We start from the raw sequence: 14023 nt of genomic DNA on the forward strand, positions 1-14023 counted from the left end.
CAGTGCTTAGCATAGTGCCTAGCAAAAAGCCACTCAGTAAATGTTAGCTTCCTCCCGGTGGTGGGGTAGAAGCTTCCAGAGCTGGCAGATAGCTGTACAACTCTCACCAGGGCTTCTCAGGTCTTGGCCAAGGCTGGATGCTGATGTCCTAGAAGAGCCTCTTTTATTAAAGCCACGTACCTTTCATAGCCCCTTCTGCTGAATCTCAGTTGGGCAAATTTGGCCTTTGGAACCTCAGCCACTAGAATGGATAGTGATGAGAAGGATGCTCATCTTAGACTGGGATCGGGCTAGTTCCTTCCTGGAGGTCTGGGCTGTGCATTACCAGGCTGAGTCCAGTGGAGTGTGGCACACACTCAGGTCTGGCCAGAGGTAGTGGTAGATGTTTGGTTCATTCAGAGCTAATATCCAGGTATGGTTGGTTGAATGGGGCATAGGATGTGGCCCCTGGGGAGTGACTGGCGTGAATGAGGCAAGAGGAATTCTGTACACCATACGTGCAGAATTTGGTCCCAGTAGAAATGGTCTGGATTGACTGTGCCAACCGAACAGAAATTGGTAGATTCTGACTTGTTAGGTACATAAGAGCTTGGGGCTTAGACAAACAAATTGAATATCTACTCTGTGGCAGCAAGACCAGTAAGAACACCCCCTGCGCACACACCCTGTCTAACCTGGACTAGAGTTGCTTGCATACTTGCTTCCCTGAACTGGGTGAGGCTGAGGATGGCAGGGACCAACAGCCTCTTGGGTCAAACAGATGGAAAAACTGACCTCTCCCGGGGCATGTCGGTGGCCAAGGCAGAAACAGGTCTAGATCTCAGAGTCTTTGTCTCCCATTATCTACTTCTCAGGAACCACTTTGCTGGGCTCCGCGCCCCCCCCCACCCCGCCCCCGAGCCTGGTGGCATTTCTTACTCTGCAGTCTGACTCTGAGTTGGCAGATAGAGACTGGGAATTAAGGTTCCCAACTTTTTTATATGAGACTGTATGGGTGAAATAAGCATTGTGTGTGATTTTACCATTTTATTCTTAAATTAAAAGAAAGAGTATATTTAGAAGCTGAATTAGAAATTACTGTACCCAGCAGCCCTCAGCTCCTTCAAGTATTCTTTTTTTCTTCTAATTTCCGCTTTGTGGGGACCGGGATGGGAGATGCAGTGTTTACATAAAGTCACAAAGCAGAATCAGAACTGCTGACAGGCACCCTAGTTTCTGTTTGGAGTATATACCTTCATGTTTTAAACATTTTTAGAAATTGCTCTTCCTTTAGCTTCCCAGCCTGCTTGCCATCATAACATGACGGATGGTATTTGTAAATATCTGAGCCTCTGATGTGTCTAAAAAAAGGCATTTGTCCCTTCTAAGTCTTCACTTCCCTTCCTTCCTGCCACCTTTCCGCTTCCCTCCCTCCTTTCCTGGGCTTTTGGCATGGAGTCACAGGCCTCTGTGGCTAGCTACAGCCTTCTCTCAGAGGCTACTGCTGAACTGTAGTTGTTATTATTTCAAAATTGTCACCTGGTGGTTTCTCTGGATGCTTTCACCCCCAGCCAAATCTGGGACTGTTCTTAGGAAGTTGTCAGTGAACTCTGAGGGCTCTCCTCCTAGGTGCTGGGCTCTTTGGTGGACAGAGAAACCACCAGATCACAATTTTGAAAAAGAAAAAGGGGAAAAAGAGGGGGATGATCCATTCTCTTTTTTCAAGGCTTTTACAGTTTGGATTGATGACCTTGGCACCCAGATTTCTTAGTCTGACCTTCCGATAGACATTTGCCTGTGACCTGAGGCCCTTTAATCATTGCCAACCCAGGAGTTCCAGTGAGAAAAGGCTCCCAGGTGTGACCAGAACTTTGGTTGGGGAGTGCAGGGGTGCTAAGGCCTTGGAAAGCTGAGCATTTGAACCCTGGCTGCTTTGGGGACCTCTGTCCACATCATCCACATGGAGGCAGAGGAAGCCAATGATACTGAGAGGCATTTGTATCTAGCTTTGGGGGCAGGGGTACTTTGGGGCATGGAAAACTGGTGGGGACGGGCAAATGGGACCCTGTGGAACTGCCAAGATACATATTTGCAAGGCCATATCCTTAATTTGAATAAGACTTCACCTGGTGCCACCACTAAGCTAGTTTGGGGTAAAGATCCTAGATTCCATTCCATTATTAGGTTCTTAGGATTGTTTTGCTAGTTTATTCTCTTCCTTTTCCTTTATAGCCCATTCCTGATTTGGCAGGATATGCAGGAGGAGGAAATCTGAACCTCTCGTTTTACCACCAAAGTTTTGTTCTTTGCTATGTTTTGGTCTCCTGGAGCAGGCTTCCCTTTCTCTTTGTTAGTGAGGACAAAGGGGCACGTTGCTTCACCCTTAGCTGCTTCACCTCCCCACAGGCTGTTGCTTCACCCTTAGCTGCTTCACCTCCCCACAGGCTGTTCCCACTCCAGCTCGTTAGATTTGGCTGCATCCATTTCTGGGGGTGGGAGGTGAGATTCTCAAAGCTCCTCTGAATTCCAGAGGTCAGGCTTTATCATGTTGGTGTTGATGACCTGGGTGGGACTAGAAGCAGCTTAGTGACTTGCTTGCTAAGAAATGGTCATGCTGGGCTTCCCTGGTGGTGCAGTGGTTAAGAATCTGCCTGCCAACACAGGGGACAGGGGTTCGAGCCCTGATCTGGGAAGATCCCATATGTTGCAAAGCAACTAAGCCCGTGCGCCACAACTACTGAGCCTGTGCTCTAGAGCCCACGAGCCACAACTACTGAAGCCCGCATGCCACAACTACTGAAGCCTGCGCACCTAGAGCCTGTGCTCCGCTACAAGAGAAGCCACCGCAATGAGAAGCCCGCACACCTCAACCAAGAGTGACCCCCGCTCACCGCAACTAGAGAAAGCCTGTATGCAGCAACGAAAAACCCAACGCAGCCAAAAAAAAAAAAAAAAAATCGTCATGCTAATGGTTGCTAAGAAAGTGTTATGTTGAGAGCTAGTTCGGCCATCTAGATGGGGTAAACTTTGCCACTTGTTGCTCTCAGGAGATTTCACTTGTACTGTGAGACTTGGCAGGCAGCAGGGGCTGTTCTCAGAAGACTTGTCATGCCTGCTTATTTCCTCAACAGCTTCTTCACTGTGAAACTCCAGCATCTGGATCATTGTGACTTGCAAATATAGGCTGTCTGTATTGTGTTTTGGAAACCTTACCTCTGTATGTATGTATGTGTGGGAAACTTGGGTGCCTGTAAAAGTGTAGACTTCTTGGGGTCAAGGACTTTGATTGCTTTGTCTCCTCTGAGCCTGGAACAGTGCCTGGTACCTAGAAGACTAACTGTTTGTTGACCAGTTATCTAGATGGCTGGGAGATCAGTCTCTTAGAGCATAGGCTACTTGTACTATTTGACTCTTTATAGTATCTTCCATGATAGGTCTTGTTAACTTTGGATTCCCTTTCCATTCAGCCCATAGACTCTGAGAAAGGCAGAGCTGAAGAGGAAACTTAGAGCTCATTTGGTCTCACCCACTTGCTTGACAGTTTGGCTAACAGACACAGAGAAGAGGAGGTACTCCCCAAGGATACAAAGCTAACGGGGGGAAGAACGCAAGCCTAGCTCTCCTGTTCCTTCTGTTATTTTATTGTACCTCTACGTTCACCTGCCTGTACACATGACTGGGATTTCCCAGCTCAGAAACTACTGTCATCTATGATACAGTCAAACTTGGCCTGCTCTGTAAGGCTTTCATAAAAAGCCCTGGTTTTTCTTTCTACCTTAATCTTGCACTACTCTCTAATGCGAACCTTACATTTCTGCCAGTCTGGATGCAGATGTTACTTCCCTCCCAGTCCTTTTCTTGACCACTCAGCTAGGAAGGATTCCCCTCCCCTCTCTGTATTCACTCTTAGAGCCCTTGGTTTAGAGCCTCCACATGGCACTTGTAGTACCTCAGAAGGTGGATAAGTGGATTTTTCCCTGTGAGATTGCTATGGGACAATGGTTGTTAAGAGTCTTAGAGACCTTATTATTTACAGAGGATCTTCAGGGCTCACCCTTAAGATCCTTAGAAGGCCTTTTGTCTGTCTGTGTGTAAGATTCTGTGAGGCAACACTTTAAATCTTTCTTAGGTCTTGGCAAAGGATCTTTCAGTCCCACTCTAGATTTTGTTTGTTTGTTTGTTTTTGCGGTATGTGGGCCTCTCATTGTTGTGGCCTCTCCCGTTGCGAAGCACAGGCTCCGGATGCGCAGGCTCAGCGGCCATGGCTCACGGTCCCAGCCGCTCCGCGGCATGTGGGATCTTCCCGGACCGGGGCACGAACCCGTGTCCCCTGCATCGGCAGGCGGACTCTCAACCACTGCGCCACCAGGGAAGCCCCCCACTCTAGATTTTTTAAAAAAGATTTATTGAGGGATAATTAAAGTACCATAAACGCAATTTAAAGTTTTCAGTTTGAAACTAACACACCATTGTAAAGCAGTTATACTCCAATAAAGGTGTTAAAACAAAACAAAAACAAAACAAAACAAAAAACCGAAAAAATAAAGTTTTCAGTTTGATGAGTTCATATACACACATACACACACCCACGGAGTGTAACTGTCACCACAATCTGGAAGCTTTTTTTTTTTTTTTTTTTTTGCGGTACACGGGCCTCTCACTGTGGTGGCCTCTCGTGTTGCGGAGCACAGGCTCCGGACGCGCAGGCTCAGCGGCCATGGCTCACGGGCCTAGCCACTCCATGGCATGTGGGATCCTCCCGGACCGGGGCACAAACCCGTGTCCCCTGCATCGGCAGGCAGACTCTCAACCACTGCGCCACCAGGGAAGCCCTGGAAGCCATTTTTTAATTTGAGAATTTTTTCTTGTCTAGAGAGACAGAGACTGAAGCAAGTTTTATTTTCTAACTCAGAAAGCCCTTTCTCATTTATGTTTCCTTTAAATTTTGTTTGAAAACAGTTCCCTGTTTGGTTCATCTCTTTTTCTTTTCACTAGAGACAGCAAGAAGGAGTCAGAGGGCACCTTTGGCACTCTGCCTGGAAATGTCTTTGGCTAGTTCATCTAATATATTAGATATACTTCCTATTTTCCATGTTACCACAGGTGACAGAGTTGCCAAACTTTTCAACATTATGAGGGTCCCCTTTCCTCTTGCTTCTAACGTTTTCCTTATTTTTGCTTTAAGCACCCCCCAACAACCATCACCCTGTCCCACGGTCAATGTTTTAGGATTTTGTGTCAATAGCACTCCACTTCTAGGTACCCAAATTAGTGTCAGGTATCTATTGTTATAAAACTACCCCAAATTTTATAGTGTAAAACAACCATTTGATTCTGCTCACAGACTCTGTAGTTTAGGATTTCAGACAGAGACTACAGGGATGGCTGCTCCCTGCTCATGACGTCTGGGACCTCAGCTGGAAAGACTTCAAGGCTTAGGGTGACTCAGTGGCTAGGGGCTGGTGTTTCCTGGACGTGTCTTACCTCACATGTCTGGGGGTTGATGCTGGGGCCCCAGCTGAGACTGTCCATCAGAACACCTACCCTCTCCACATGGCCTGGGCTCTCTCATAGCCTGAGAGACAGGAAGTAGAAGCTGTTGGTTTCCTGAGGCCTGGGCCTGAAAAGTAGCACAGATTCAGTTCTACCATATTCTATTGGTCAAGCAATCACAGAGCCCAGATTCAAGAGAAGCGGTCACGTTGACAGCAGGCATGTCAAAGAATTTGGGGACCATGTTTTGAAACGATCACAAATGTCTTTAGCACGGTTTCCTGCAACTACCTTTCTCTCCCTCTTGGCTTTGCGTAGTGCCTGGTTCTGCTTTATACAGCAGTTCCATTTTTGCTGGGCCTAGGGCATTGGGGACGTTCCCATAAGGCATCATTTTTTTTTACCTGTCTCAGAGAAGGCGTGTCTTATAAATGCTCTCTTTATGTTCATTGCCATTACTTCCTAGAGGACTTGGGGTTCCTTCCCAGAGAAGAGCTCACCAATTCTCCTTGTGCTTCCCTAGAAATCAGCTACATGACAGGCAGGTAGATGTGCTTTCTGGAGGTGACAAGGTGACTCAGTTTCTGCTCTGACCCTAGCTACTGTTCTTCTTACCCTGACAAGCTGTGATTGACTTTGAGTCTCTGTAGGTAGTGGTCCAGATGTAGCCCCACTTGGAGGATGAGGCTGTCCTGGACCCTACTGAGGGCTTCCAGCCATTTGGGAGCAAGATGGTCAAGTTGTGAGAGTCACCCTCTTTTTGACTTTTTGACTTTTGTCCCAGAGTGGGATGTCCGTTACTGAACTGAGCCCCTGCTCTGGCCTGGGGAACAAACTTATGGACTTGCTGATAGGACTCAGGCAGACTTCCTCCCTTTTCTCCTTCTGGGTGCCTCAGAATATGGCCTTGGGGGAGTGCAGTGAGCATGCCATCTCCAGAGTTGGGGCGGTCACATAGTGATGGGAGGATGCTGCTGCCCACTGAGCCACCAGGACCCGCTTTAGTTGAGCAGCCCTGGGATGGTGGTTGGCTAACTCCCAGGCAGTTTCATTTGGAAGCAGGTTAGACACCTACTCAGTAGGGACTAGGCATGTTGGAAGCTGGGCCCTGTGTAACCTTAATCTGTGGACAGGCTCACTTCATGGAGCCCACGGCCCATCTTTGTGCCTCTGGGGCTGTTTCCTGGACTCCCAGGAGCCTTCTCCAGCTGACCCCAATTTGGTTTGCTTCCTGATACTGACACTTCAGGAGCTCTGTGGCCAGAGCATGCTGAGCTCAAAACTGTCTTGTCATCAAGGACTAAAGACAACCTTCCCTCCCAAAAAGTCCCTAGGTGACCTTGACAATATATGGGGTGTCCCTTGGCATGAATGCTTCCTGCTATGTTACTGGAAGATGGCCCAGGTCACTAACCCAAGGGTTGGGTTGTGAAACAGTACTGAAGGGAAGGGCACGTATTTTGCACTTTAACTCTCACTTTCTGTCTGTACATGTGCACGTGCATGTGCACACACACGTTACCCCCTCTTTAAGTTTCTCATTCTACCTTAGTTCATGCCCTTTCTGTCCTACTCACTTGTCTTATACGTTTGTCTGTGTGTGGGGGTGCGTGTGTGTGTGTGTGTGTGCGCGCGCTTATGCTCCTCTGTTAAATTTCCTTTGCATTCTCCCCTGCCCCCTTTCTCTCTTTCTCCTTCTGTTTATCTTACTCCCTCTCCTATAAATGTTGGATTTGGCCAGTCATGTGCTGCAGCGTTGGCATCCACGCCTTTGCTGAGGAGCAGAACTGGCTGCCTGCTGACAAGGTGGTGGCACGAGGGCCCAGTTTCACAGTGTCTGCCTCCCCAGGGGCAAGCTCTGAGATTTTAGAATAAAGAGCAATAAGGAGGTGATAAGAGCAGCATATTAAGTGTCTTAGCTGCTGTGTATTTACTTTTCTTTTATATTTCTTCTGTCTTCATGGAACTTTTAATGGTGTTCAAACACTTTTAAAATTTACATCATTTTAGTCACACAGCTAGTATGTGAGGATACTCAGAGTAAGTGTTTTCCTCCTGTTTTGTAGATAAAGAACCTGAGGGAACTTCCCTGGAGGTCCAGTCGTTAAGACTCCATGTTTCCAAGGCAGGGGGCATGGGTTTGATCCCTGGTCGGGGAACTAAGATCCCACAAGCCACGTGGTGTGCTCAAAAATAAATGCGTACATATATACATACATACGTACATATATACGTACATACATGTATTTAACCATTCTTTAAAAGAAAAAAAAAGAACCTGAGGCTCAGAGAATTCAGATGACTTTGCTTATGAACCCATCCAGGAAGTGATGGAACCAGGACCAGAGCAGAACCCAGGTCTCTAGACTCTTGGTCTAGGGTATGATTTTTGCCTTATGGGAGAGGGCTTTAGGGACTGACAGCCATGCTGGGCTGCACTAAGTGCTTTGTGTACCTTTCTGTGTTGTTCTTCAGGTCATATGGCACAAAGAGAGAGGCAATGAAGTCTGTAAACAATGCCCTGAGGAGTAATAAGGAGACCTAGGTTTTAATCATTTATTTTTGTATTCATTCATTTAGTCACTCAGCACAAATACATTAATTCCTACTAAATTCTAGATGCAGTACAAAGAGCAGGTTATATCAAGATTAATAAGACCCTGTCACCACCTTCAAGTACTTCACTCATAGTCTAGTAAGGGAGGCAGGTGAGGAAAAATATAGTCCAGTAAAGTGTTACAAGTACCATAGTAGACATTTTTCCAGGCACAGTGGAGGCATCAAAAATCAGATATCTCCACCTGGGTGAGGGGGTAGGGTGAAGAGAGATTCCATAGAGGAGTCACAGAGACATGTAAGTGGACACAAGGCAGCACTGCAGGCAAAGGAAATATTGAATGCGTGAAGGCCTAAAGTTGTGAAAAGCAAGGAGTTTGATGTGACTAAGAGTGGGATGCAGATTTGTTTGGAGGAAAAGACAGTATGAAATGATAAAGGAAAAATAGGGACCACATCATGGGGGCCTTGCCATAATCCATGCCAGTGAATCTGCATTTCATTCTGTGTATAGTGGGGAGTTTGAAGCATGATGAGTTTTGTATTTTTGAAAGATGTCAGGAGATGAGAGGATGGACTTGGAACTGGGTTAAGACTGAAGGCAGAGAGAGAAGTTGAGAGCTTGTTTGAATGGTCACAGTAGATAAGATCTGAATCAAGGCAGCAGCAGTAGCAGTGGGAATGGCACAGGAGGGACAGATCTGAGAGATATGAAGGACGTAGAATTGATAGGACTTAGGCATTGAGTAGATCATTGAGGTTGGGGAGGAAGCTGGATCCAGATGCTTGAAGGACAGGAAGAAAGAACATCTCTGGATCTCTTCTTCCCTCTGTGGAATGAATTGGAAATATATGCAGGAGTCAAAGCCACGGTGAAGGAAGCATAAAGCAGCATAGGAATGAGATCGTGTGAGAAAACACTCAGCCTGGGTACATGCGAATGAGAGCAAATGGGGTTCTTCAGTCTAAGGCGCCCCTTGTAGATGGGCATTGGGTCCCCAGCCCTTCACTGCCTGCTCACTTTGCTCACTGCCTGCACTTATACTCTTGTCCTGCATTAATGGCTTTTTCCCTCTCTACTGGATTATTCCAGTCATCATTTAAGCATGCTATAATAACTCTGAGCTCAAACCCATCAACAAAACGCTCTGTACCCCACATTCCCCTCTAACTGCCACCTCGTTGCCTTGTTCCCTCTTTAGGAAAACCCTTTGAAAGATCTGTCCGAGCTCTTTATTTATTTATTTATTTTTTTGCAGTACGCGGGCCTCTCACAGCTGTGGCCTCTCCCGTTGCGGAGCATGGGCTCTGGACGCGCAGGCCCATTGGCCATGGCTCACGGGCCCAGCCGCTCTGTGGCATGTGGGATCCTCCCTGACCGGGGCACGAACCCGTGTCCCCCGCATCAGCAGGCGGACTCTCAACCACTGCACCACCAGGGAAGCCCCTGTCTGAGCTCTTTATCTCCACTTTCTCTCTTCCATTTCTTGAATTCCTTCCAGTCAGGCTTCCCTCCCTCCCTTGCCACCAGAACCTCTCTTCTCAAGGTCACAGTGACTACCTAAATCTAGGGATCACTCCTCAGTCTTTCCCTTGCTCAGTTGTTAGCAGATTTGGCTCAGCTGGTCACTCCCTATTTCTCAAAGGTCTCAGGATATCCCTCCTCATGGTTTCCTTCCTTCCTCACTACATGCTCTTCCAGTCAGTTTCCTTTGCTAGTTGTTCCTCCTCTACGTGAGCCAGAAATGCTGGAGTGCCCCAGGGTTCAACCCTTGGACTTCTCTAGATATGCTGACTCCCTTGATGGTTCATCTAGCCATATACTTTTACATGATATCTATATACTACTGATGAATCCGAAATGGAAAGCTGTAACCCTTATTCCTTTCTACCAGGTGCTCAGGCCAGAAACTGTGATTCATCCTTGACTTCCCTTTGTCTCTCATATCTCTCATCCACTCCGTCAGCAACTCTGATTGGCACAGCCCTCGAGATAGATGTTGATAGATCTGCCGTTCTAATCCAAGCGGTTGTAACCTCTTGCCTGGATTGTTACAGTAGCCTTTAAGTAATCTCCCTGTGGCCACTCCTGCATCCCTACACTTCATTCTCTGATATGGAGTCAGAGCATGTCATTCTTCTGCTCGTATCCCTTCAAGAGCTTCCTTTCTCTCTCAGAGTAAAAGCCCAAGCCTCGTTGTTGGTCCATGGGATTCTCTGGTGCCTCTGACTGATCTCCAGCCCACTCCTCCTCTTCATTTTTTTTTTTTTTTTTTTTTTCGGTACGCGGGCCTCTCACTGTTGTGGCCTCTCCCGTTGCGGAGCACAGGCTCTGGACGCGCAGGCTCAGCGGCCAGGCTCACGGGCCCAGCCGCTCCACGGCATGTGGGGTCTTCCCGGACCGGGGCATGAACCTGTGTCCCCTGCATCGGCAGGCGGACTCTCAATCAGTGCGCCACCAGGGAAGCCCACTCTTCCTCTTCTTACTCCACGCTGGCCACACTGGCCCCTTTGTTGCCCCCAGAGTACAGTAAGTTTGCAGTTGCCTCAAGCCTCTGCCCTACTGCTCCTCTTGTCTGGAACATTCCCGCCCCGCCCCCCCGCCCCCCGCCGCGCCCTGGATATACACATTGCTCACTTCCTCAAGGTTCTGTTCCCATGTTCCCTGGCAGAGGGGTCTCCCCTGATCTGCTTCACTGTTAAGCTCTACCCCTTTACCCTGCTTTATTCTTCTTCACTGGCCCCACAACCATCTCACAGGGTTGGTTTCTTTATTGTCTGTTCACTCGAGACAACTAAAGCCATACCGTCTCCCTCCACCAGAATGTAACCTGTAGAGGGACTTCCATGGTGGCGCAGCAGTTAAGAATCCACCTGCCAATGCAGGGGACATGGATTCAATCCTTGGCCCGGGAAGATCCCACATGCTGCGGAGCAACTAAGCCCGTGTGCCACAACTACTGAGCCTATGCTCTAGAGCCCACACGTCGCAACTACTGAAGCCCGCGCATGCACCTAGAGCCCGTACTCCACAACGAGAGAAGCCACCGCAATGAGAAGCCCACGCAGTGCAACAAAGAGTAGCCCCTGCTTTCCACAACTAGAGAAAGCCTGCATGCAGCAACGAAGACCCAACGCAGCCAATAAATAAATAAATAATAATAAATTTTAAAAAAAAGAATGTAACCTGTAGAGAGAGACTGTCTATTTTTAGTCTCTGCCAGTCCTTAATGCCTAAAATAGTACCTGGTATATAGTTGGTGCTCAGTAAATACTGGTTGAATGGATGGAGAACCAAGGTGTGTCTTAAGCCTGGTACAGTTAGCACACTGTGGCCTGGGGAGTAGGTGGCTTCCTTTGTTCCCTTGTTCAGGGTTCAGGGAAGGGTGGCAAGGAGCTGTCCAAGAGCCCTGAAGAAGTGAAGCTGGAGACGGTCAGTGGCAGAATGGGAGACCAGACCCAAAAGAAGGCTTTGCTCAGGTGCTTGGCTTCCTAAGGCAGCTGGGGTCCCAGCACTGTCATTCTCTTGGCCGTAGTCTTTCCTTGTCCAACAGGGGGAGAATTGCTTTCACTTCCGACCTCAGTTTGAGGAACTGGGAAACAACTAGAAAGTGAAACTGAAGCCCAAGAGTGAGCACCCTCTCCCATCCCTGCCAAGGAGGTGCCACCTGTTGTGTAAACTCACTGTCACAAGGACACACGCATCCTGACTGCTAGCCCCCAGTGTGTTCCTCCTTAAGCCTCCCTGTTCTCTAGGTAACAGATTCTCCTGAGCCCTCCCTCAACCTGGGAGCAAGCACTGGTGGAAGCTGACTCTTGGGATTGCAGGACTAGCTTCATTTCTAGGGAGTGTTCAGGGGAGACTCCCAAAAGAGTGCCAGAGCCTCTAGTAGGGCGAGAGAGAGAGGGAGGGGGGAGAGGGATGCAGTCCAAACATTCAGACCTTGGCAGCTGGTCTATAGGGAAGTGGAGGAAGAGAGAGGCACGGGGATGGAAGGCCCAGGGCCCTGGTCCTGCACTGGGGTGGGGAGGGCCAGTTATACACAGTGCCTTTCCCACAACATCATTTTACCATTGCATTGTAGCAAACCACCCTAAGACTTAGTGGGCTAGAACAATCTATGATTTCTCGTGTTTCTGTGCGTTCACTGGGAAGTTCCTCTACTGGCTTCCCCTGGGCTCACTCATGTAACTGGTTCAGTTGGGTCCAAGATGACCTCACCATGTGTCAGGCCCATGTGGTGGCTGGCTGTCGGCTGAGGGACCTCAGTGATGCTGTGCATGGCCTCTCCTCCTCTGAAACACTAGACTGGCTTTCTTACGTGACAGTCTCAGGGCAGCGTTCCAAGCGCGTGAAGCGGAAACTGCAAGGCTTCTTGAGGCCTCAAGTTTGGAACTGAGACAACTTATTTTCCACCATATTCTATTCATCAAAGCAAATCACAAGGTCAGCCTATATTCAAGGGGCAGAAGAATAGACTCAACCTTTTGATAGCATGAGCTGCAGAGAATTTATGGCCATATTTAATTTACTCCTTTCCTCTCGCACCCCAAATGTTTAGAATCCAAGGACAGAGGTAAACTGTTTTAAAAAGTTTGCCAAGTGATTATTCTGATTAGGCAGCTCCTTGTTAATATTAGTAATTATTAAGCTAAGATTGAGTACTAGTGTGAGCTGCTGAGCGCAACACTTGATGCGTATTGTCTCTATTCCTTACAACAGACCTCTGAGACGTGTCCTTTTACAGATATGTGTCCATTTTACAGATAAGGAAATTGAGGCTTAGAGAAAGTTATTTGCTCAAAGTCATGTAACTTGTTAGTGGCTGTGCTGGAACTTAAACCCAGCAACTGTGATGTTCTCACCCTCTACTGAGAACAACTGGCCTAGATAACCTGGTGAAAAACTTACTACTAATAATTAACAGTAATAATGAGTTACAATGTATGACATCGTTTCATATCCATAGTCACATGTGCCCGTTACGACAACCCTGTGATACAGTTGGAACAATTCTGAGGAATTGAAACTGGCAGCTCAAAGGGAGTGTGTGGTTTTCCCCATGGTCACATTCCTGATAACAGGTAGAATCAGAAACATTTAGAGAGATGCAGTGAGTTCTATCCTCAGGTGAGCATCCGGAGCCCCATGAGGGCAGGGCCTTATCTATGATCGTGTAGTGAGTGAACATTGCCTTCTCTGTGATGAACCGGCAGATGCCTGGGCTCCAGGTCAGCATAGGCAGGCCCCCTTTTCACCCCGAGTTGCTGGAGCACATTGGGCCTGGCCTGTGTGGGGTGGCTGGGTGAAGAGCGCTTGCAGCTTTGGGCCTCAGATCAGCAAAGATCCAAAGACCAGGACCTTTAAAGGAAAGGACCAGTCTCTTCTCTGTTTTATCCTTCACCAGAGGAGAAAAAGTTAAAGCAGACTAGGCACTGAGAGAATGTCTTAACTTGTGGGAATTTCTCCATGTTTGAACTACTGAGGGAAGTTACACAATCATCCTTTCTGAAATCATCGGAAGCATGCTGGAATCAAACAGACCAGAGGTTCTCACTGTTTTTCTGTCCCCGTATGGGAGCCACCTCCCGCCCCTCCACCCTCCCATAGGTGGCTTCATGGACTGGTGAATTCTCACCTTGAGGGTTAAAGAGATACATCGCTAGGGGAGCATTTATCAAAATGTCTGGAGAAATGAGGCATATGTAGTTTGAAAAGGCTTCCTAAAAGATTCTGCCTCTCATTAGGTATTGGCCATCACCGACTAGAATTCAAGCTTCATGAGGACATGAATTTTTGTCTCTTGTTTATTCTTGTATCTAGCATGTAGAACAGGGCCTGGCACATAGTAGGTGCTCACTAAGTATTTATTAAATGAATAAACACATGATAAGGTCATCCTCTATAAAAGGCATCTTCTCCCGCCTCCAACTGAGAATAACTGAAACGTAGAGTCCTTTGTGTAGCCCAGACACTTGTTGGCTTACAGGGCTG

The 14023-nt window shown here is 47.8% G+C and overlaps 1 protein-coding gene across 3 annotated transcripts in view; it reads left to right on the forward strand.

Annotated features, from left to right (window-relative positions):
• DENND2B (DENN domain containing 2B) overlaps positions 1–14023 on the forward strand; it is a 154878-nt gene that overhangs the window by 102938 nt on the left and 37917 nt on the right. The gene's annotated exons all lie outside the window — the stretch shown is intronic.

Source organism: Mesoplodon bidens (assembly GCF_964165515.1).
Source record: "Mesoplodon bidens genome assembly, chromosome: 7".
In the NCBI taxonomy this organism is placed as follows: Eukaryota; Metazoa; Chordata; class Mammalia; order Artiodactyla; family Ziphiidae; genus Mesoplodon; species Mesoplodon bidens.